The sequence below is a fragment of the Drosophila montana genome, unplaced genomic scaffold (assembly GCF_035044405.1).
Source record: "Drosophila montana isolate Dmon_TW-CO22-7 unplaced genomic scaffold, ASM3504440v1 contig_2127_1, whole genome shotgun sequence".
In the NCBI taxonomy this organism is placed as follows: domain Eukaryota; kingdom Metazoa; phylum Arthropoda; class Insecta; order Diptera; family Drosophilidae; genus Drosophila; species Drosophila montana.
The window spans coordinates 635,453-660,380 of NW_026997035.1; the positions used below are offsets into that span (position 1 = coordinate 635,453).

A 24,928-nucleotide genomic window follows, 5' to 3' on the forward strand; every position below is an offset into this window, starting at 1 on the left:
ATGTTCATAGTACTGTGCGTAATCACAGTATTTTTTTGAATGTGCTCATGTAGGCTTTTTATTGAGTTCATAAAGTAATCATCATACACTCAACAGCTTTAGTCTCAACTGTTTTACGTACTGTGATCACAGCACTCATATTTGTTTTCCTTTCACTTGCTGTCTTATCTATGGACTCGTAACACTGTCATTCAGCGAGTCGAATATCCTTTGAGTATCTCATAGTTAAGTGCATCCCATTTGTCAGATACTTTTTCCCCACCCCCACTCCCACCCGCACCCTAAGCACCGCTGTACTCCCCCTATTGGCTGCCTTGACACCTTCATGTCATTCACATGCACAGCTCATCGGGCTTTCGATGTTTCTTTTTTTTCATTTTTTTTCTGTTTGTTTTATTTTTTCTTTTTGGTGTGCGACATACTTTTAAATGCCAATTACCAGTGGCTGCTAACGGTTTTCTATTACCTGGCGCACCCCTCCTCGCCTCGCCTTGCCTTATCTGTGACTGACTGATTCGTCGTTGCCTTTTGTTTTCAATATGCCACGCACACGACCGGCAACCCGTCGTTCGGCTGCCCCCCCGCTTCCAATCGCTGCCGTTGCAGCACTTTTTCGAAACTTGCGTCAATTACAGGCTTGTGAGTGTGTGTTGAGCTAGAAAGCTGGGTGGGGGGAAGTTGGCTTTTGTAGGGGGGTGGGTTGTCAGCCTGCGGCTAAGCCGTGACTTGCATAGAAAAGTACGTTTTTTTTCATCTTTCTTTTTATTTTCGTCGTTGTCGTTGTCGTAGTTCTTTCTCTGAATTCCGTTTCCTTCTTCATCTGTTACCAACTTCGATGCTTGCCTAATTCGCTACGCTACAATTAGTTTTTCATTTGCCATGCTTTGCCCACCTCCCCCCTCTCCAACTTGCGCGCCACCCTCAGCATATTTCCTTTTGGTTTATCCCAGTTTATTTTCACTTGGACTCATTACAAACGTTTTGGCCCATGTTTTCTACAACTTCTTGCCTGTGCATTATTTTGATTATGATTATTGCTTGCGCCACGTTTTCATCTTGTTGTTCGCTTTGCTTTCATTCCTTTTCATCATTTCTTTTTTCCCTACGCCCAAAGAATTCTAATATATATATATATTTTAGCCTATGTCGAAATGAAATTCGTGAGTGAAATATTTTCAGCTAACAAAAGACGCGACCACCAACAACCGCAGCCCGAAGCCCCTTAAAGGGAGCAATAACTTTTGCCTGCACGCGCCTTATGAGCTTTGTAGTTCTCTCTGAAGTTCTCTACAACATGTTGAAAGTATCTTATAGCTTGCGTTGAACATTTTCTGATTGGCCAGATCTATGCTTTGATTTGCTGTTGAATGTTTAATTATTATTTCTGCCAGCCGCTGACTAATAACATTTTTGGCGGCGCAAGCGGCCAGCTTTTTTGCCCAAAATGTATCTGTGCCAAGTCTTAGATGCTTGTGCTACTTTTTATTTGTCATCATTTTTGGGATAGTTTAGCAAAAGGAAAACCATACAAAACTGTTTTTGACTTTGCTCCGCCAAACTTTTGATGCACCTTGTTCTTATTTTGCAGACTGCTGCAACTAAAACTTGAGTGTCTATCTGTCAGATACTTTTTGCATCTTGCAACACATTCGTTAGCGCTTACCATTGTCAAGTGCAAGAAATTTATTGTGAATCGCACATGAAGAGCTCATGTAGCTGTTAGTTACTTTCAAGTCAGTTTTTTGATTTGACGTTACTTTTGTAACTCAAAGATACTTTTGTAATTTGCATCTACTTTTGCATATATTACAGTTTGTACGCCTTGAGGATTGCTAGCTTTCAGATGTAGATACTTTTTTATCTTGCGGTTACTTTTGTAGCTAACAAATACTTTTTCCAGCTTTGCAGATTTTTAGAGACCTTTGTATCTGTAAGATAGTTTTGTATCTGTAAGATAGTTTTTTACCTAATAGATAGTTTTGTACCTGGGAAACAGCACTGCAGTTTTCGGTTACTTTTGTATTTTGCAGTTAGTTTTGTAGTTTAAAGATGCGCTTGTATCTTGCACATACCAAAGTAGCTTTCAGATACTTTCGTAGTTTGTAGTTAGTTTTAAAGATTGTATAACCCTTAGTTGCTAGTAGATACATTTGTATCTGACAGAAGATTCTTTTATAGCTTTAAGTTACATTTGAAGGTTGAAGATGCCTTTGTATCTGGAATATATTTTTGTATCTTTACACTTTCATTTAGCTCGTAGGTTCTTTTTACCTATAGATACTTTTGTAGTATGCAGTTTTGTAGATTGTAGATTAAGTATATTGTAGATACAATAGGGTCCAGCACAGTGGCAGCTATCAGATTCTTTTGTACTTTCAGTTACTTTTGAAGGTTGTAGATCCTCTTGTGTCTGGTAGACACGTTTTATCGAGAAGGTTATTATATACTTTTGTATCTGGCAGATACTTTTGCATCTTGCAGGTAGGTTTGTGTCTTAGATACTTTTGTAATTGCAGTTCTTTTGTAAGGTCTACTTTTTATAGCGCCATCTCCCATGAAGTATCTGCTCCAATGCCCCACAGACACAAAACCCGTCAGTATCTGTCAGATACTTAAGGAAAATATGTTTATCAACAGCCTAATGGATTATTGCCCTGCTGATTGAATCGTTTACAGTTGCCCAATTTCTATTTAGCAACGACCCCACCCATAAAAAAAAGGGAGTCTTTCACAATTTACAAATGCAAAATAAAAGCAGCACACAGATACATATATATGTGTGTATTTGTATCTGTATCTCAAATCGAATTTATGCGGTATACAGATCAGTTTTTCAGTTTTTGTATTTCCAGATTTTTGTTGTATTTTTTCTTCGATTTTTTGGCTTTGCCCCTTTTCGAATGTAATTTCGATTGCTCGTTTTGTGTTTTTTTGGAAACGTTTTTACTCGTTTCTTTTTATTTTTTGTGTTTTTTTGGTTGAATTTTTTGTTGTTATTGTTTCTCATTATTTGTGCTTACTGCTCGTTCGCGCTCGCTCTCTCTCCCACTCGCACACGCGTTCTCTTCCTGATTCGCTCTGGCTCTGGCTTTGGCTCTGCCGCTGCTCGTGCTTTGCTTTACCGCTGCTTTAACATTATTTGCTGTTATGTAAGCAGTCGGCGGGCGCGACGCGAACGGCGTCGCATATTTTGTTTCAATTTACTTTATTTTTTATATATACATATATTTCTTTGTGGGTTCTCCTGCTTCTTTTTTAGTTTCAATTTTTTTTCGTTTGAGATTTTGTTGTTGTTTCTTTTCCTTGCCGGCGTTTTGCTTCATGTGCATGTGGCACATTATTTGGTAATTGTGTGCGTGTGTGTGTATGTGCGTGTGAGTGTGTGTGTGTGCGCGAGTGTAACTGTTGGCCAGGTTATTGAACTTGAACGTCGTCAAGTGACGTGTGGCCCCCGTCTCTGGCTTTACTTTTGCCCAGTTTTGTTTTTTTTTTTTTTTGGTTTATTTTTTGTGTCTTTGCGGAGCATTTTAATGCTCGCTTTGACGTTAGTCAATTGCCACATGTGTGTGTCTGTGTCTGTGTGTGTGTGTATCTGCAGACTGCGCATTGCAGACGCTTAACACTTGAGCCACGTTAATGATCGTGGCCCAAAGCCCAGGCAACTAAATGATCTGCACAATTTGTGCCTCAGGCCGTTTCACAATTTTGTCTTGAGCTGCTGCACAGGAAGCTGACAGTTCAAAAGAATAAAAGTGTGCAAGAGCAAGACAGAGCAAGAGTGAATGAGAGAGAGTGATAAAGAGAGAGCACGAGCAACTCAATTCTTATCTCTGCCCCAAAGCGGGAATTCATTGAAGAATCGATCTTTTGCTCAACGGAGAGTCTATTAATTAATCATCAACTTATCTACGCCTCGCTGTAACCGGGCGAGTTAATAACAAGACCCATAAGAGCTTCAGTTAAATAGTTTTTAACTATGCTAATATTCTTGGGAAGTGCTTCAATTAAATTCAAGAACATAATTACAATTTCCTGATTACATTAAATTGAATTTTTGGTTTGGAATACTCTTTTATATTTCAAAACCAAATGCAGCTCATGGTACAAGAGAGAAATCTTATAAATCTAATATAAACATAAATGAAAAAAATGTAAAAATAAAATAAAATAAAATACAATAAGAAAAATAATCATAAATGAAAAAAAATAAAAACTAAATAAAATAAACATAAAAATATAAAATAAAATATGAAAATAAAACAAACATAAAAATATAATATAATATCAATATAATTTCAATATCAAATTTAACTGATACTCCCGGCTACCCTCCCTTCCAAAGACATATGTCGCAGCAGTATCTTTTACGCTCGTTCTTTACATTCTTTTCGCTATACTTAAGTTAATAATTTTTGTGCATTGTGCTCAGAATCGGTGCACAATGAGCTGCTGCTGCGCACAGAGAAAGAAAGAGCGAGAGGGAAAGGGAGAGAGAGAGAGAGAGAGAACCAACTAAAATGTATCTGGTCGCCGTGCTTGTATCTATGTGCGCGCTGTTTGTATCTACAAGCTGCTACAACTACTACCTGTAACGTGTGCAATTGCCAACTAGAACAACACGTTCACCTGTGACAAAGCGCGCGGGCAGGTAAATAAATGTAGAGGAGCTAGGCATAGGGGGGAGGGCGCGAGCCACGGTAACGATAAAGTAAAAACGTGTTTTGTATTGCAGCAATCGCCGCTGTACGCTATTTATCGAGCTGCCCCCCGCCCAACCCCCTGTCAAAACTCTTGCCCTACGCCGCTGCCTGCTTTAACTGGGCAGAAAACGTGCTTTTAGAATGGCATGCCACAGCAACTGGAAATTGTATCTAATTAGTCTACCCGACTGCGACATGAAAAAAAGCCAATTGCCCAAGCTTTACATCTACTAACAAACAGTCCCACCCCCCACCCCCTGCCCGTCTCTTACATGCCAACGTCTACTCCACTGACCCTGCTACTTTATCCTAGCCTACTTGCCACTTGCCACTAGTGCCCCTATTTTTTTTATTGGTGGCGGAGGGGAGAGGGCCTACAAATTTGAACGCCCCCCATTTTACGTGCCGTCAGCTCTTTTTCTTTCTATGCTGGCCCAATAAATAAATTTAAATGTGAATGCAACAACGTTTTATGCTATCATAAATATATTCACACCCACAACAACAACAACAACAGCAACAACAACAAGAACAAATACAACAAGTTGTCAGCTTGTCAGCTAAATGGCATTGTTGTATCAAAATTATGAACATAATTATGCATATGTGTTGACGCTGCAATTAATTATGCTGTTTATTTATTTAGCTGCACTTGATTCGCAATGAAATTTGTTTTTAATTTATTAGCAATACGCCGTGTAGCTGCGCGATTAATGCATATTTGTTGTTAGCCTTAACAATTTGCAATTGAATGCACAAATATTGATAATAAAATATCTATATAAATATAAGCGAATATCAAATGTCTTTTGCAGAAAGCAGAATAAACGAGAAATAAAGGATATCTGCGGCACGCCGTATATTTAATACCCTTGTATACATTTTCCCTACGGTTTTGCAGTTGTGTGAGAATAGTGCAACTCGTAAATGCTGCGTTTGATGAAAATATCTTGGATAACAGAATATTTTGCCATAAAAGAATCTACTTTTCGACCGATTGTTCCTATCACAGCAACATGATATAGTGGTCCGATGTTGATAAGATTTTGGATATATGTAGGCAGCATGGTGAAACTTTTAAATGGTCAAGATACCTAGATAAACAAAAAATATTTATACAAGTTCTCCGTAGACCGATCTTGCCTAAGGCAGCTTTATGATATAGTTGTTCGATCTGGCCTGTTCCGACATATCTCGGTACTGCCTGCATAAGAGAGACATACCTGTACAGAGCTTCGAGACGATAGCTTTAGAATTGAGAGACGAGTTCGCATAGAAAGAGACTGACGGACATGGTTATATCGGCTCGTCTATTGATGCTGATCTCGAATATATTTACAATATAGGGTCATAGATGTCTCCTTGTATGCGTTACACATTTCATGACAATAATATGATACCCACTACAAGAGTATACTTTTGTATACTTGTAATTTAGTTGTTATTGAAAACTACTTTATATCTTAGGATCTTTTGAAACTATAGTGCTGAAGGTTGGTATACGCGCTGATCTATTCAAATTGATGATGTTTTCACCACAAAACAGGTTTAAACAACATTTCTAGCTTTCGGACATCAGTTTAACAAAATAATGCAATAATATGTCACTTATTAAACTCAATTGCATTATAACCAAGTTTTGGTTTCTTTCCTGCACTTCCCTTTGTTACCTTTCTTGGTAAAAACATAAGAAATTGCCAACTCATTTTGATATATTTATAAATACAAAGTTCTTTAGTATTTTCTATGTAAAGATTCACTTAATTATTTGTCTGTTTCTTTCAACATGTCAGCTTATTTCAGTTGTCTTCTCCCTCCCCCTCCCCTTAACCCCTTAACCCACCTACCCTTTCTTGTATGACTATTACAATTGCTATTTACAAAGTGCCTGGCATTGCTGAGTAATTTGTTAATGCCAATTCTTTGCGCTTATTTTTGGCGCGCATTTTGTTTTTGTTGTTTTTGTTTTATATATTTTTTGTTATTTTGACTCATCCCGCAGTAGCAGCAGCGGCAGGCGCAGCAGCGGCGTTAGCAGCGACGCTAGCTGTGCAGCTTTAAGTCATGCCCCTTAGCATATTTCGTCACTGGCAGAAATGAAAAAAATTTGGTGTGTTTGCGGCTGCTGTTGCTGCTTTCTTTTGCCACGCTCGTTTGGCTTTCTACGCTTACGCTCGCGATCCACACATACACACACGCACGCCGCTCTCTCTCTCTCTCTCTCTCTCTCCCATATGCGCGCGCTCTCTTTGTAGCTGTGGCGTGCTCACTCTCTTATCCACTCTCTCATTGTGTTTGCTCTCTTCTCTGGTTCTTTTGACGTGCGTGTGCGAATGGAAAAAATTGTTTATCATAACTTTTAATTGCTTGGATCTCTTTAAAACAACAGCACCAGCAGCAACAACAAAAACAACCAAATGTTGCTGCGTTCTTTTGTTGCTTTTGCACTGCTATTTATAGGGTCTGCAATGCGCTGTTGTTGCTGTTGTTGCTGGGGCGTATATGTGTGTGGTGTTGGCGGCTTTTGTTTTCGTTGTTGCTGCGGCGGCTGCTGCTGCGCTGTCGATTGTAATTACTCAATTGCTCATATGGCAACGGCAACGCTGGCGTCGCTGTCGGCGTCGCAGTTGTAGCGGTATTTTTTCAGTTAAGTACGTAGATAAAATAAATGGAATTGTTATGGTAGCCGCATTTCAGCTGCTGTTGATTTACTCATTTATTTCTTTATTTAACGTACGCTCGTTTTTTATTTTCTTTGATATATATATACCTATAGGTACATCTGTATATATTTCTTTTGGGCAGGTGCTTGAACTTTGTGGTCGACTTCTTTTGAGAGCTTTTGCCTTTGCGCTCTTTTTATGGAAATTTTACTTTATGTTTTTTTTTTTTTTTGCTGGTTTTCTTGAACTGCAGCACAAAACACGTTTTTAGCCTTTTTTATTTCGAATGCAACGTCAAATACAAATTCAATGCAGTTTTCGTCTTCGCTTCTTCTTCATTCGCTTTTTTATGCGCCGGTTTACCTTCAATGCAATGTTCTCCTTGTTGTTGCTGCTGCTTTTGAAATCCAGTTTTGCGCAGCTGCAGCGATTGAGCATTAATAAATAGCGCAGCGACAGCGACGCTGACGCAGCGGCGTTTGTGCGAAAAATACAATTTCGCTGACCTACTAAAAAATAATAATAATAAGTCAACAGTAAAAACGCGCCAAATATAATTAAATGTTAGTACTTTTCAATGTACATATTTGTTTACTTGCGTGCGAGTGTGTGCTTGTCTGCGACGATCGCGCACAGCTCAAAAGATAAAAAGCAACAACAAATGTCAACAAACGACAACAACAACAACAACATCAACCAGAGCAACGGCGACGGCGACGTCATCACTTGATGCGCATATGCAGCGCGTCTCTCTTCAAAAAGCTCAGCTCAGACTTTAATACAAGATGCGTGAGCGCACGAAAGAGATAGATATAGAAAGAGCGTGCCTGTGGAGTGCGTCGCTGTGCCATGTGCATTGACAACAGGCACAGCGTCGACGTCGACTGCATTTTGGCAAACCGTCGCGACGCCGCTTACGGTTTTATTTTCGGTACTCTAGCTGATGCTTCTGCTTATGGCAACGTTTCTTTGTTGGCCATTCCTTCTTTATTTTTGGCGTTGCTAACGGTGCTCTGGGGCTTTATTTATATACGGCGCTGTGTGCGTGCACGTGTGTCTGGGTGTGTGTGTGTGTGTGTGCATAAACATGTTTTCGGAGCTGCGCTTTGCGAAATGCCAATGAAATGCAATAATGCCTGACACAGCTTTTAACCCGTTAGCTGCTGTTGCTGCATAGCTGTTGAATTGCAACTGAGAACGACTGTAAGGGACGCTGTTAAGTTAACAGTGCGAATAGTTTTGAGCCACCATTTACAGAAATTTAGCTTAGGTGTGGAAATGAAATGAAAGTTGAACATAGATAGAAGTTTCTTATAGATATTCACTGAATATAGTGGAAAATGGGTGGAATGACACAAAATCAGCCAAAATTACTTATATGCTTTACGTACATGCATTATATATATTATATGCAGTACCAAAAACACATTTCCGTTTCACTTTAAATGCAATTTCGAAATTTACTTCATTAAAGATAATAAATTATTTCATAATCTGAAATTGCAAAATTCCACAAATTCTGACACTTAAAGGGTTAAGTTATGTGCGTCTCTCTCACTCTCTCTCGCTCACACATTTTCTGTGTCTGTTTGCCTTGTTGCTTTTGGCAATGGCATCTGCTCCACCCGTTTGTGGTAGCTCTTCCCCGCCTCGCATGCCTGCCTCCTTTACTTTCTTCGCTCAACTCTTTTTGTACCGCAAACGTTTTTCGGTTTTGTTGCATTTTTATTTAGCAACGTTCATTTTTTTGGTTGTTGTCCGAAAAGAGAGAAAAAAATCGGATCGTTTTGTTCGGATTTCATTTCCTCTTGCGTGCTTTTAAATGTATTGACCCAATTCGAGTTCAGATTCGAATCGAATTTGGCATTTTATTTGCAAAAAAAAAAATATTTTATTTAACTCGTTTATTGAAACGCATCGAAAATTGATTTGCATGAACATATTTTCAATAAGTAAATCTAAGGAAATGCATTTAAATATGAATTTGCAATTGAGAAATTCTCCACCTGAGGCTATCACATATTTAAGCCTTGCCACACATCTTGGCCGCAATTAAACTGATTAATTTTGAATGATTGCAATTGTTAAATTTTCATGTCGCAAATCAAAATTCAATTAACATTTGTCATTTGTCTTATGGAAAATTGAATTATCAAATTTTGCCTTTGTCTTTTTGCTGCCGGGGCATTAAGTTGAAAGTCAATAAACTGTTTTACTTATGGATATATAGGTATATCATATATAATATATACATATAATAGAAATGATATACACACGATACAGGATTGTACTGTACACGTTTGAGTTGGCATACCCTGTAATGTCTGCCAAAGGATACGGCATAGCAGAAAAGGTACAATGTCAGTAAAGATTTTCTTGCAGACCTTTAAATTTTATATAGATTTCATCCGCATTGCTCATATTATTCATCTCCATCGATCCATCTATCCATTTCTTCCCGTTTCCTATTATCTCTAGGTTTATAAAGTCAAATATAGTTTTTTTACTCTCCATCCATATATCCATTCCTTCCTGTTATATTTTTATACATTCAAGATTTTGCATGTACGCTTATTAAATTTATACTTTTTATATATTTTATTATGTAAATATTTTAATATATATATTTAGTCACACATCTTTTTATTCAAGCATCTATATACCCTCACATCCGTCTGCAGGGTATCTGTTAGTCGCATAGTCTATTCAGTCGTATTTTACCTTATTTTATTTATTTTTTTAAGCAATTTCTGTATATTTATTTCTGTTTTTTTGTTAGCTTACAATTTTTATTGCTGCATTGGCAGAAAAAATATCATGGCCAATAAAAAAAAATGAAAGAAAAACATTGATTTATATAAAGGTAGACTTTTTCATGGATTTCTTTTTGGGGTTTTGGCTGCAATTGCAATTGATTACGAATGCGATTAATTAAAATATACTTTATTTATACATGTTATTAATGCCATCCGCATGAAAATCAAACGTGCGACGCACATTTCAAATATGCCACAAAAAAAGTCGGCCCATAAATAAAATTATAATCAAAATATTGCGCTAAGTGCCGCATTGATTAACCGTTGAGGTCAGCGAGAATTCGGTTTTACATATGTATATATAAATATATATTTATATATATATATATTTTTCCGTGATTAATTATAGTAATTCGATTGTCGCGCTGATTGGATCACTATAAAAAATATATATATACAAATTTTAACTGTTAAACATGGTTTATTAGCATTTAAGCATATGTTAAATAATATTTTTTTATTAATTTTCCTTCTCTCTCTCTCTCTCTCGTTTTAGGTAAGTTTCAATGTTGTCAATTGATGTTAATTAATTGTTGGTATGTTGCAAAAAAATATATATTTAAGTACATTGCATTGGTTTTATTATGTCATGCTAAAAAACGGATTTATATAAAAAAACGGGCCTTACATTTGAGACTGGGTGACATCCAGAAATTGCGATTATTGCGATTTTAAAGTCATAAATAACTTTGACAATTGTTCTGTTTGATTCTTGATTTGATTTGTAATTAAATGTAATTTCACACATGGTCTTTTTTATTCCGAATGTGAAATCTTTTTCCATTACAAAACAAGTATCTCTTTAATAGCTACATTAACGAATTAATGTTCATTCATTAATTAAACAATCAATTTCCATTACTTCATTTAGAACTCATTTTCATTATTAACTTTAGCAATCATTTGCATTAATTAATTTAGAATTCATTTTCATTTATTAATTAATTTAATTTAATTATTAATTGCATTCGATAACTAATGTATGAATGAACATTTTGAATGCTTTTTCATTAATTAAATAATTTTTAATGAATGTATAACAAATTATTTTTTTAAATTATCAATTCAAAAATTAATTTTTTATAAATTTATTTAATGAAAATTACCAATAAATAATGTCCTCCATTGTCACATTATGTGATCTTAACTTAATTTATTTTACTTTTTATTTAGTACATTTATTTTGACCTGTTCCTAAAATAATTGTATCAAAAAATAACTGAAGCTTTTAAAATCGACTTAAGCGCAAATCCTTCTTTAAATTCGAAATTTCCAAATTTGTTAATTTCTTGTCTTGAGTTATAGATATAATATATCTATATATGTTATATTGGCGCATAACTTTGTTTAAACATATCCGAATAAGCTATACGATCTCTATAGTCTGGCTTTTTGAATATGTTGCAGCTAGCGGAAGAGATTGCAAAATTTGCCAACGCTCACGTTTTCGACTGATAAAGTGGGCTCAAGTATTGTCTGATAGCAGACATATGTTTAAAGTTTACGATATAATACCATAGGATATATATCTATATACATATATACAATTAAATACTGAATACCGTATCGTTGGCCCCATTTTATTTGTTTTTATTACTGTTGATTGCATTTGATGCAGCCAACCATGGCAAATGCTTTCTATATGCTCTGCCTGTAAGCAGATAAAAGATAAAAGATATGGTATTTATTTAGCCAGCTCACTTTTGCAGCGAAAACAACGTTTGACAGTTCGTTCACACCAAACGGCAGCAGAAACAAATAACAAATTTCACTTCTCAGCTCGTTCTTTTTTTTTATCGTAAAATATTTAAATTGTGCTGCGGCTCAATGCGGTGTTATCAGTAGAAAATTTCACAAGACCAGCTACAATAACAACAGCGTACTGGCATGCAAAACAAACACCTATGAAAATAACAATCTAAATATTTATAAATGGATATATTTATATATATGTATGTATATATATATATGTGCGCATAAAATGCCAAATATGTGGGCTAAATAAAAGTCGGCCATAAAATGCTCTACGAAGTGCACAAATTGAAGTGCTTGCTATACATAGTTTGGTTAAATATTTTGATAGAGCAGAGTTTTTTGGGGTTGGGTGGAATCAGTGGAATGCATTTTAAGCAAAGAATGCCATTCATTAGCTTGTTATTGTTTGAAGCGTAGGCAAATAGATGGGCATTCATAAGGCAAATTGAAGAACATTTAAGAAAGAATGCATCCATTTTTTTAGTATTTGTTTAAATAGGTATTCTATATTATAATAGAATATGGTAATCGAATTTTCATTCCTTAAAACTCGATCTTAGCTTTAATAGGGCATTCGCTGCTGAATTAGAACCAGCGATTGCTCCTTTTGCCATAGTTTAAATAGATATTCTATAATAAAGTAATGGAATTTCCATTGTTTAAATTACGTTCATAGCATCAATAAGGGAATATCTACTGAATTTAAAACAGCGACTTCTCCTTTCGCCAGTCCAATGCTTGCTTCAGTAAAATATTTTATATATATCAATTTTCCAAGCTATACCAAACTTTAAGGATACAGTTTTCTGAAACCTGATCTTTGTGTTCATTGCCGATCCAAAAGCAGGCTACTGCAATCTTTTATCCAATTTCAATTCCAATTCCATTTACAAGGTACTCCCCGACTATCTACGGTATTTAAAATACTCCCACAGCATAAATAAATGTCTGCCTTACACAAAATTAAACGATTCCCGCAAGGTTGAAGCACACAAAAAAAAGTATGTTTAAATATTGATAAAAACAATGGCAACAACAACAGCTGGAAAAATGTTGCAGAAAAAGAGAAACAAAAATAAAACAAACAAAAGTCAAAATTGAATAAAAGTAAATATACAAACAGAGACATGTGTTAATTTGCTGCACAAGCTGTGGGCCATCGAGGGGGGGGGGGATGGGAGGGTGTATGGAAGGGGCAACATATAAAGAGTTAAAAACTTTTTGGCAAATTGCTGACAAACAAATATTTAATGCAAGTTGAGGCACAGTTGAAGCTATCAGGTGTGTGGGCGTGTGTCTGCACTTTGCTCTGCTTCTTGTGCGATGATTAACACGGATTTTATTAAATGCCCTTCTGGAGGGTATTACGATTTTGTTATGAAGTGTGCAACGCATAGAAGTGGAAACATAGACATTACATAGTATATCAATTGAGGATGTGCATCAATGGACGAGTTGATTTAGCCATGTCTGTCTGTCAAACTAGTCTCTCAGTTTTGAAGATCGTCTTGGTTTATGTTTCGGAACTGAAAGGATCGGACCACTATATCATAAACCTACCTTAAGAAATATCGATAGGAGCGATCAGTCGAAACGTAAGTTCTTTTGAGAAAACTTCTCTGTTTATCAAGATATCCTGACCAAACTCGCCATTTATAAAAGTGACTTTGCTCCTCGTATATATGAAAATCCTATTAACATCGGACTACTATATCATATAGCTGCCATAGGAACGATCATAGAAAGGTCTGTTTTTCCAAGATACTTCCATCAAATGCACACATCTGCAAAAGTCAAATGTCTAAAAGGGTATTAAGTCTACGACATGCCGCAAATATCCTTGCTTTCCCGTCTTTTTTTTTTAAATATTCAGCTTTGGGCTTCTGGAATTCCAGTTCTGAGTTGAAAACTTAATTTAGTTGCGGCTGCACAAGAAAAGTAAATATTTGCCCAGCGTTATGTGGCCGAGTCTTCCGGCTAGCAGTGAAATCATGCCTCCGCGCCCCTCCCCCTCCCGCCTTTCACAGTGTGCTCCTTGGGGGAGCAGCACGCGTTTCGCACTTTTGGGGCTATTAAAGTGGGTGTTGAAAGATGAAAGCGGGCGGCAGGCAAGGAGAGGGAGTCGGATAGGAAGCATTGTTGTTGTTGCTTGCATACTCAGTCGTCCATCTCGTCCATCGTCGCAGGTGGTGTTGATTATTATGGATCTATGTCGGAGATGTGGCTAAATGTAATTTTTATAGCGCTGCAATTGCTTTTGTTATAAATTTTCCACGCAGCACAACATGAAGTACACACATATATATATATATATACATCTACATTTTTTTGAGCTGTTTTCCACTTGCCGCAAAATGTATTTTCGGAGCAGAAATTTTCCCGGAAAATGTGTGTTTGCCGTCGTTATGGCTCTGCGTGTGTGTGTGTGTGTGTGTTTGTGTGTGGTTTAGTGGTTGTTTAAGTTGCCAAGTGGGCAATGCAAATGATCAACTTCAAAATAAAGAAAGCAGCGCATTAAATAAAGATTTTCAAGATTTGCCCAAGGTAGATTCATGCAAACTGATGTTTTAACGAGACAGCTGCGGATTACAAAGCTATTACGATAAGTCTGCGTGTAATGCAGGAATTTGTAAGCAACTTAAAAGATTCATTTTACTTTGCCCCCAAACAGCACTTGAGAGATACACAAAAAAACATAAATAAACTCATTCATAATTGAGCATTAAAATTTTTGGAATTTTTCAAGAATTTTTCGCTTTGATATCCATTAACGTAGCATTTAACTAAATCAAATATTGTTGCCTGTTTGATCAAATAGTTGCCACAAAAGCTTTATATCTGTATATATAAATATATACATATATAGAATTTGGCAGAGAGCCTAGAGTGAAAGACCATAAGGGGCTAAAAATGTATTCAGGCCTGTAGCCAGTATCTAGATCGTAGGAAAATTGAAAATTGAAACGATATAAATAATTTCCGTGAGATATTTAGACATGAGGTTATAAGAGATTAATACTGGACGATTCTCGGCATTAAGTCTGGCTATATGAGGTTGAATGTAGAGGATTTTTAATGCAGCTGTATTATAAAAGGTTTATGTAAGATTAACATTAGTTTCCGAAAAAAATACAAGTTTTTGAATACATATAAATGTGTATCGATGATAATATATAGAAATAATATGTAACAAAAGTAGTAAAGTTTTCAATGCAGATGTATTTTAAACATGATCACGATAATAAAAATATAAATTCAGTTCTTACAATCAATATGAGATAAAGGCAATGAATATAATATATTATAAAAATATAAATTTAGGTATGATCTTGAGTTTTAAATGCTGATATATTTAATGTATATATAAAATCAAGATAAAAAATAATGAAATTCAGTTAATTTTAAAAAGAGTAGATATAGGCATTACCTACATCACATAGAGTTAAATGAAACAGCTATATTTTCGTACACCCTTGTATAAAGAATTATGATTTGGTCATGAAATGTGTAAAGCATAAAGTAGATATATTCAAGATCAGCATCAACAATCGAGTTGATATAGCCATGTTAGTTTGTCCCTCTGTCTGTCCGGAGAGAGGCTGCCTGTTACAGGCAGTAGTTCAAATCTAAGAGGTCAAGCAAAGCTTCTTCAAGCCCAATAATCATATCGATATATTTTCCTACAGTTATTCATTCTAAAGACAGCTCAGTTGACCCATATATACATCGTAGTGTGTATACTATAGTAAAGTATAGTAGTATATATATTATATATATAGACTATTAAGTCACATATAATTATTGTAGTTGTAGAATATATATAATACCACATATTTCCATTCTGTCACATTTATTTTCAAAGTGGGCGCCGACACGTGCCTAAAAGATTTATATAAGATGCTTCAACATGATCCGTTATGCTCAATTTCTGTCAGGCCACAAAATTATGTATAAAACAAAAATTTCATGAGGTAGTTCAATTACGTAGATGATGCGCGTTTTTTTTTTTGTCAAATATAGAGCACATTTTTCAGGCATTGACGTAAAAATGCTAAAAAAGAAAAATTTGAAGAAAAAACGAAATTCATCTACAAAGAAATTGAAACACCTTGAGTTCAACAGAAACAACAACAACAACGGCAGCAAATAATCGTATGAAGAGAAAACAACTCACAGAAAATTTTCAATTGTTGCCCGTCGCCGCCCACCGGGTTGAGGAGAAGGTCAGCTACCACCTCAGCTGCCCTTGCCCCCCACTTTTCACCTCGTTTTCCCACAACGCATGACAGTCACAGATTGTGTGAAAATCTGGGAGATTTGTTGCGTTGACGTTTCACTATAATTTACCTAGTTTGTGTTGTGTCGCTGCCTTCTGCTCCCTGCCCCTTGACAATCTGCCTCCCTGCCCGCTGTCTGTTGCTCCAGCTACTCAGCCACAACACAAAATGCATAATTTAGTCGAATTTTAGTTAATTAAATTTAATTAAATGATTTGTGGGCGAATGTGTAGCTCAATTAGCTATTGTATCTGGCAGATACTATTTTATTTTTGTTGTTTTCTGAGGCACAGCAAATCAATTTTTACACACACACACATACACACACGCGTAGCTGGGCAGGCATTTTTATGCGGTTTTAAAAGCATTTTCCATAAATAAAAATTATGAAAAGCGAAAAGCAAAACCAACAGACGAATTAGTAAAGATTTTCACATGAAAAGCGGCGCGTAAATTAAGCGCAGAGAAAAGAAAAAAAAAGAGACGGAAAACAGCAAGAGGAAGCAGCACATGTAGAGAAAGAAGCAGAGGCAGATATATGCGTGTACGAAATGAAAATTGTTTTATGTTGCGCCGTGCGCCACGACAGAATTTTCCACATAAATTACAAGAGCAAACGCTAAGCAAAGGCAGCGGGAGAGAGAAATGGTGAGGGAGAGAGGGAGAGGGGCATTAGAGAAAGGGATAAAGTCTGTTGTCAGAAGTGATCAACGCTTGCCTCAGGCCTGTCTATATAGAGGGACTCACATGCTGGACGCTGCCTCAGCCTCTGCTGCCTCCTCTTCTTCTTCTTCTTCCTCTTCTTCTGTGCACGTCAAGTGAACTGACATCAAAATGACGAAAACGCAAATCAACAGCAAACAGCAAACAACAAATAGAACAAAAAAAAAACAAACACAGAAAAAGGAAAGAAAATTTTTGTTGAAAAGATGGATGGATTTATGGCTGGGCATGGGTCGGTTGCTGGGTGGGTGGGTTGGGCTTGTCTGCGGCCTGGCGAGACCATCTCTGCATACACAAATTTTTTTTGTATACCCATTGAAAATGTGTAAAAAGGGCATGATGTTTGTGTGTAAATGTATATAAGAGGCAGTGGGAAGCATTTCCGGGTGCTATAACATATATTCTTGATCAGTATCAATAGTCGAGTCGATCTAGCCATGTCCGTCTATTGGTCCATTCGTCCGTTCGTATGTACGATTGCATCGTTCTCAGGACCTATAAGAGCTAGAATCCTGAACGTATGTCTTCCTAGTGGCCGGGCAGTACCAGTTTGTTTCTAATGATCGACAACTTGCTCCGTTTTCAAGCAATCGATAAATAACGATATCGACATACCGTATTTTGAGCTAATCTCCTTGGTCAAGTATCTTCCATTTTAAAGCTATCGAGAGATGAGGAATTTTAACTTTGTGGTTTTTTAATTGATTTGTATTGAAGTTAAGGCAAAGGTGTTGATAGAAGAGGGTTCAGGGTATTTCTTAGTCGTGCACTCCCGACTTGTTTTTCTTTCTACATTTTTCTTCTGTTTTTTTTTTTTTGGCTCTCTTTTGTGGTCGCCCCCTGCGGTCAAGGGGTTAAGTTATGCCGTGTCTGTAATTGAGTGACCTTTTTGGCAAAAAGGGTCGGTGTCTTCGACTTTGTTTATATTAATAGAACTGAGGCGGGGTTGCACTTTCCTGTGGCTCGTTTAATGTGCTTTGCAATACCAATTTCTCTTATCTTTGTTTATAAATAACGTGTCTATTGTTGTTTTTCCTTTTACTTTGTGTGTTTAGCTCTTGTTTTTAGTTTTTTTGCAATTTATTTTGAAGGCTCTATCCTTTGTTTTGGTAAAAATTTGCAATCATTTTGGTAATATTTGTATATAAGTTTTCCTGTTGTAATTTAAGAAACTTACCTAAAACTCATTTTCTTAAAAACTAGAGTTTTTCTAAATAAATTTGATAATTAATTCTTAAAAATGGTCGCTTGAGTGCGCGTTGGGCTGAGCACGAAGTTTAGCGATCAAACCCCGTGAAGAAAATAAAATGTTTAAAAATGGGGTTTGAGTTTTCACGTGAGATCTATTTCCTTCTCTCTCTCTCTATTTATATATTTATATTTCTTTATTTGCATCTCTATACTATCTCTATCTCTGTCGTCCTCTATCTCTGTCTTCCTCTATCTCTGTCTTCCTCTCTCTCCATCTTCCTCGTTCTCTTCCTCACTATCTCTCTCTCTCTTTACTATCTCTCTATTTTCCTCACTATCTCTATCTTCCACTCTCTCTCTCTCCCTTCCACTCTGTCCCTACCACTCTCTGTCTCCCTCTATCTTCCTCTCTCTCTCTCTCGTTCTCGCTATTGCTCTCTCTCTCTATATCCCTTTCCATATTCACCCTATCTCTTTTTGTCTCCATCTTTCTTTCCTCTCTTTCTATCCATCTCTCTCTCTCTCTCTCTCCATCAGTCTCTTTCCATCTCTCTCGCTATCTCTGCCTCCCTATCTTTGTTGATGTTCCTTGCTTCAAGCTCTTCAACTTGTGCCCATTCTTCATTTACCGCAACTGGTAAACCTCTTCATCAATGGCGGGGCTTAAGCCGCCACATAAATCCCAATTGTGGCAAGCGCAGAGACAATCTTAAGCTCTGCACGCCTTTTGCTCGTAGGAAAAATGTGTTGGCAATCTGTGAACTCTAATTGAAAATCATTTGAAAAGCAAACACAAACAACACAATTGTCGCATGTCGCACACACACACACACACACACACACACACGCACACCCTTCGCAAAAATCAAGTGTGATGCCAGACAGCTGAAATGAGGGTATGAGCGGGTACGCGGGGCGGGGCAAAGCAACTGCGACACGAGCTACAAAACCAAAAAAAAAAATAATGAAAACAAAATGAAAGAAGAAAATCAAACGTTGAACTAATGACAATTTTCAATGCTTCACGCGTTGCGGGGTAATGTTACCACGCCGCCCCACCCCCTACCCGATCCAACACCGCAACGCCCCCATGCTGTGACTAATGAGCATTGCCGACTTAGATAAGAAATGAACTGGCCGGAACAGCACATTGCGAATGTGCGGCTGGGGAGCGGTACAGGGCGGTTGGGGGCGTGGGGTAGTTGTTACCAAGTAGCAGCAAAAAGATTTGTGCCAAAAACTAAAAAAATACAGATACAAATACAAAAGCTACAGCTACATATAGGTGTGGTGCACGTGGGTGCGTGTGTGTGTGTGTGTGTAGTGTACAAATAGATAGATTGATATGTGTGTGTTTGTGCACATATTGTACTTATGTCATTGATGAGACCCGCGGGCCAATACGCTCTGACGTGCTCTGGCCACACACACACACGCATACACACACGTACACACACTCGATACAGCATTTGGGCAGAGCTGAGCAATGCCAATAGAATGCGAAACGAACTCTTGCCTGATATTGTTTAAAAGGTTTGAAGATCTAAAATCTTGGCCCCATACATGATTGATGGATGCCACAGCAAGTTGTTGCCTGGTTTTTACAAATTTTGTATCTTACAGATGCGAATGCGGCTGCGTTTACACAACTTACACATTGCTTCATTATTTTGTGAAAATTAGTATTTGTTTTTTCTCTCGGGATGTGTTCTGTGTGTGTGTCTGGCTGGCCTGCTGCCACTTGACTTGGACTTTTTGATGTTTTTTATTTGGCCCAATATGCAGCGACTTGGCCAAATACAGTTGCCCAATGCAGGCAGGCATCAGGCAGACAAACTTGTGAGTCCAACAGGCGCTCTTGTCGCTCACTCAACTGCAGCATTTAATTTCATTGTTGTTGTTGCTGTTGTTGTTGCTGCGGCTGCTGTGTTTTAATTAAATTTCGCAATGCAAACGTTGAAGAAAACATTTTGTAAATTGCATTTCATGTGCAATTCTCGTTCGACATTTGCCGGCCTCGTCTCGCGCGCGCACATATGCTGCTCAGTCGAGGGGCAGGCGGGGCACAGTTTGATGCATGCTGCGTCTGCTGGCAAAATACAGTGAAACTAATTGCGAGTAACAAATGCCGCCTGCCTCGCGTGTTGCTGTCGCCTGACGCAGTTCTAGCCAAAAAACAAACTAAATAAAAAATAAATAATATTTGCATTTGAACATTTTTGGGCGGCGTTGCCTATCAAAATGAAGGGCAGCAGCATGTGCCTAGCATGCGGCGGCTAGCTGCAACAGCAGCGCGACAGCATTTACGTCGTCAGTCAGTCAATCAGTCAGTCAGTCAGTCATTCACTCAGTCTGTCAGTTATTGAGACAGTCGCCAGCAGATGTGCGGCATCAGGGGTTTCGCTGCCTTGTGGCAAGTCTAATGAGCTGCAACATTTAATGCAACGTTTTTTTGTTGAAACTAGACAAATCTCATGAGGCTTTGCAAAACAGGTCCGCCAATGGGTTTCTTTTGTATCTTTTCAAAAATGAATATATTTATAACTTTTTGTGAAACCTCTTAAAAGTCAAAGGATGAGTTTTTAATTTAAGCCGAACTAAATCTTTCTAGATATTCTGAAAATCCAAAAAAATAAATAAACAAAAAAATATAACATTTTTAGTAAAATTGTATATACATTATTTTTTAGTTTTAACCCAGTCGAATTTTTATTTTATGATTGTATTTATTGTAATTTCTAAAACTGAATTTTTAAAATTTTTTTATGATTCGTGTCACAAAATTATTTATTTTTCTAACTGCCACTCAAAATATCCTCAATGCTTGAATAATGACGTTTAATTTTTTATATTGAGCTATCTATGTATATATTTTGTTTTAATACCAGAATCCCGACTGCATATCTGAAAATTACCTTGAATGAACATAATCAAATAATAAATTAAATATAATTTGTAAACTCTCGTTCATCTCATGTTTATAATGAATTGCTTGTAATTTCCTTTTGTTTCTCATCGAATGCGTTTCTCACACTTTGCCCACAAATAATTTGCACCTCGCAATTATCATGTACAAATCAATGTATAGTTCTATATAGATCTCTGCATATTCTCCTAGTCAAATTGATGAATGTCAATTCATCAAGCGAACTGACAGCATGATAGACCGACTCTTTGGCCATATATCTTGGCTATTTATATTGCCTCGATTCTTTATCTGTGAGATTTCGCAACTTGCTGCAGTTCAACTTGCAACTCAACTCGACGCAAGTTTTCTTTGCTTTTCTTTTAAATTTCTTGGCAAAGATGCATTTAAGCATATTGTAAATGTATCTGTATCTTTAGCTGTCGCTTGTATCTGTATCTTTTTAGCTGTATCCGTTGGATATGTCGCCGCGCACTTTATAGCGTGTTTTTTTGACCATTTGATCAACTGTGAGTGCAAATCTTTTTTAGCTCGATGCAAAACTTATTTGCACTGCTCTGTCCCCCGTCACATAGAGTGCGTCCGACCGCTCGTCTGTCTGTCTGTCCGTCTGTGTAGGCCCTAGGCGAATAGCTCGCGGGTAATTCATCTTCATTTCGTTGCGGTTCGAGTTGAAATGCGCCGTGGTATGCAGCCGCGACACCGCCGCGGCGACCGTCCGCGCGGCTATTTTCAAATCGTTCGCGCCGTTGTGCCAGAAATGTTTCAAATGCTTTTTAGAAAAGAAAAGGAAAACCAAAATACGAATAGAACAACTTTTCGAATAGCAGCATAAAAAAAAATTTAGATAAAATAAAACAAAATCAAATTTGAAATAATTTTTTTTCCCTTGCCATGCACTTAAGCCCAAACCCGGTCAGGCATACATCCATCAATCATTTCGCTTACAGCTTCCACTTAGTTAAATTTTTTTTCTTTCTGTAATTTAATCAACAGTTTCCAGTGTCAACGTCGGCTTCTCCTTGCGGGTGGGCGTTGTGCGCACAGCAAAATATATGATCTTTATTATTATTAAAGGCAAATTTGACAGAAAACAAATGTTTTCTAGACTCGCCTTGGGTTTTTCAACATACAAATTGTGCGTCAAGAGCGGTTGAGATTTTTTGTTCTTCTTGCTTCCTTCTCCTTTTTTGATTAAAGCCCCTCGCGCTGCTGCTTGACGCTTGCTAGATTATGTTACAAGGTAAACACAGATTTTGTGGGCACTTGGGCCCATTTGGAATTGTTTATATATGTATATGTGTATGTGGAAATATTCGAAAATTGCTAATGATAGTTCGTTATGCTGTGCGGCACATGATAAACTCTTTGTACTTGAGGCTTCTCGTGCGGGTATATCATGAGAGAGTCATGATATAACTCGGCTTTTTCCAAACGAAACTCTACAAAAATTGTTGAAAATATTTAATGAGAGTCTAAGAGCTATGCCTACTAATTCTTTAAGAGTTTAGCCTAAAAGTGAATATTATAATCCTAAAGGAATAATGTGTGTATCCTCAAGGAATAATATGTACATATTTGTGCAATCTCCAGAAAACTGGGAGAGCTATTCGAAAATTGTATTATATCTTTTTCCATAAATTTTTCAATCTATTTCTTACATAACCTGAATTAGAAGCTATACATTTTTCTAGAAATATTCTAATGGATTCCTTACAAAATCTTAAAAAATTAGTTATAAATCTTTCTAAAAATGTTCCGTTTGATTCCTAAAAAACTTAATTTCTTATTCAGATTTATTCCTTACAAAATCGAAATAGAAATTTGAGTAAATAAATCTCGAAAAGTAATAGATTAATTACTTATTATTCATATTGCGAATGATTGCTTCAAAACCCTTATAATAAAATTGGCTAAAAACTATTTGAAGAAATATCCAGATTGATTCTCCTTAAGCAATCCTAATATAAATTGAAGAAATTCAATTGACAAGCTCGAGAACAAGCTGCGTAAAAACTCAACAGCCTCATCATGTGAGCCATAGCTGTCAGTAACATATGTCAATTAATTTGAACAATTTACAAGCTCGCTCGTGACCTTAAGATAGCCCCTCGTGTTATTAAAGTACAGCTCGTCGGCGCGCAACCCTTTGGCCCATTAAAGCTACAGCTTTGGGTGGCTAAAAATGCGTCACAGCAGCAGCCAGCGATCCATTAACCTAATTACAAGCGCAGGGAAAGAAAACAAAACTTCAACTGGGAGCTACTTAAAAGCAGCGCATAAAAATAAAATAAAATAATATGTTAAAAAAAAGGTTAAGTGAGCTCGACTCGAGCTGGCGGGAATGTTGTGAAAAATTCAGCAAATTAACTAAAATAAAAAGCCAAAAAATTACACGTGAAAGTGGCATCAAAAGTCGCAGCAGCAGCAGAAACAGTAACAGCGGAAAACAAAAATCAGTAAACGCTGGAGGAGCTGAAAAATGGTGTTGGAAAGTTAATCAAGACAAACGCTAATTAGTTAATGAATTGCTGTTCAAGGAAAAAAAAAAAACAAATGTTATGCAAGAACTGCAAAAAAACCGAGATAAAAATTGAGAAAATTAGAGGACATAAGATAGAGACCGAGTCTTAAAGATACCCTGGGATCTGATATGAATCTTATATAAGCATAAAGTTTTGGGCTAAAAATGTGATCAATCTTAAACTATAAGATAATGCGTAAAACAAGATATAGAATGCCTTAATGATACCTTAGGAGCTGACTTAAAAGAAGAAATGAGATAGAGCGAGTCTTGAAGTTACCCAAGGATCTGATATGAACCTTAGGCAGGCAGAACTTTTTAGTGTTAAGTATGAGATCCTTTTCGTACTACTACATAGTTGATAAAGTGAGACACAGAAAGGGTTTAACATACTCTACAATCCGACGCAAAAGGAGAGTTGTGAACAATATAAATTAAATTAGACGAAATGAGATTGAGTAAGCCTAGACTCTATCTCATTTCTAGAGTCTAGGCCTCTATCACATTACCTCTAATTTTATATATTTTTCACAACTCTTATATCATATTCTTGGGTATCTTAAAGAAGGCCTAGGCCCTTATTGCTGGCATAACTTTTCTTGTTAAGTGCACAATCATTTGTGAATTTTTAGAATATTTAGTTAAACTCATAAAACGTCAGCATATATATTTAATGTTGGCATTCTACATTATCGAATAGCCATATATATTGCTTATTTCTTTTTTTAGTTTCAATATAGGGTATACAAAACGCCTGCCGCTTCACGTGAGCAAATATACATTCATATTCAGCTACATTTTCAGCATTTCCTGGCATATAACCCAGTTAATTAGCGCGAATATCGGCGCATGTCTGGCATTTTGGTGTCAAGTCTATGAGGCCAAAAACAAGCTTCGCCGGCTCCACCAATCAGCCGCCACCTGTCCATGTTTACTTAGCACACCTCACTCCCTCCCTCTCCCACGCTTGCTCTCTCCCTCTCGTTAGTTTCTCTTGCATGTGCAGCAACAGCGTACTAGCATTTTTCTCACCTGCGAAAATTGAAAAAGTCTGCCACTTGCGCCCGCCCTGCCTGTGCAACTCGCAAGCGTTGATTGACATTTGAACGTGACATGAACATGTTTTACCTAAATTCCGCAATTATTTATAGAGTCCCCTCAAACAAATTATGCTAGCCCGCAACAACAATCGAATAGCCCTACTTTTTGTTGCCATGTTTTTTTACTTATTATTATTATTTTTTATTTTTGCACGCATTTCGCTGACAGCGTCAATTAACGTGAAAAACTTGTGCGCAAACTTTGTTTTATTTTGACTTGAATTTTTCACAAATAAATAGCCAACAACATTTA

General features: G+C 36.9%; 1 protein-coding gene and 1 long non-coding RNA gene across 16 annotated transcripts in view; one reads left to right on the plus strand and one right to left on the minus strand.

The window, feature by feature from the left end:
* Positions 1-24,928, plus strand: part of sm (smooth) — a 148,277-nt gene that overhangs the window by 15,169 nt on the left and 108,180 nt on the right. The window lies entirely within an intron of this gene.
* On the minus strand, positions 20,997-22,529 carry LOC135427088 (uncharacterized). Its single transcript, XR_010435983.1, has 2 exons — positions 21,087-22,529; positions 20,997-21,029 (listed from the first exon to the last, which is right to left on the minus strand). It is a non-coding gene; the product is annotated as an uncharacterized LOC135427088 (long non-coding RNA).